This window comes from Saccopteryx leptura, chromosome 6 (assembly GCF_036850995.1).
Source record: "Saccopteryx leptura isolate mSacLep1 chromosome 6, mSacLep1_pri_phased_curated, whole genome shotgun sequence".
In the NCBI taxonomy this organism is placed as follows: Eukaryota; Metazoa; Chordata; class Mammalia; order Chiroptera; family Emballonuridae; genus Saccopteryx; species Saccopteryx leptura.
The window spans coordinates 75,191,676-75,192,710 of record NC_089508.1 but is presented as its reverse complement, the minus strand read 5'-3'; positions in this window follow the sequence as shown (position 1 = coordinate 75,192,710).

The following is a 1,035-nucleotide window of genomic DNA, read 5'->3' as shown; positions in this document are numbered from 1 at the left end:
CTGGAAACGGGGAGGCAGTCAGACAGAGTCCCGCATGCGCCCGACCGGGATCCACCCGGGGGCGATGCTCTGCCCATCTGGGGCGTCGCTCTGTTGTAACCAGAGCCATTCTAGCGCCTGAGGCAGAGGCCATGGAGCCATCTTCAGTGCCCGGGCCATCTTTGCTCCAATGGATCCTTGGCTGTGGGAGGGGAAGAGAGAGACAGAGAGGTAGGAGGGGGGGGCGTGGAGAAGCAGATGGGCGTTTCTCCTGTGTGCCCTGGCCGGGAATCGAACCCGGGACTCCTGCACACCAGGCCAACGCTCTACTACTGAGCCAACCAGCCAGGGCTCAAATTCCCACTTTTAATGTTTTAAATTCACTGAATGTGACACCCTGGGCCCTCACCCTTGACTCTAATAAAAACAACCCCAGGCTCTCTTCTCTCTACTCATGACCTCACTGTGCAGCCCCAGGTATGCCATGTAATTTCCAAGAACCTTGTCTCTTCAAAGTTTCCTGATGGTTATTGCTGAGAGCATCTTACAATCACAGGAAGAACCACGAGGGCTGGTCCAGCCACAATATTTGTTATCAGTAAGCCAAGATCAGCACATAATACATGCATTTTCTCATCTGTATAATTTCCTGGGCCATTATCATTATCTGACATCCTAATACTCACACAGACAATTTAATAGATGTGGAAAAAGACTCAGAGAAGGGAAGGGGTTTTTCTCTGTAGCCACGTAGGGGTAAAACTGACACTAGATTTCCGGTCTCTCAGCTCTTGATCCAGTGCCCTTCCAGTTCCATCAGAGCTTCCTTCAATATAAAGAGCTGAGAGCCAAAGGCCTTTGGCCTGTCAGAAGAGGTAGGGTAGGACCAACGAGAACAGCCTGGGGTAGGGATTTGGAGATGGCTTAAAGCTCCCTGCCATAGGTCCTGTTGGCTGGAGAACTCTATAACTGAGCAATTTCACTCCTAGATATAACCCCAAGGAATGAGTGCATCATTTCCACCAAGTGACAGGTACAAGAATAAACATAGAGGCA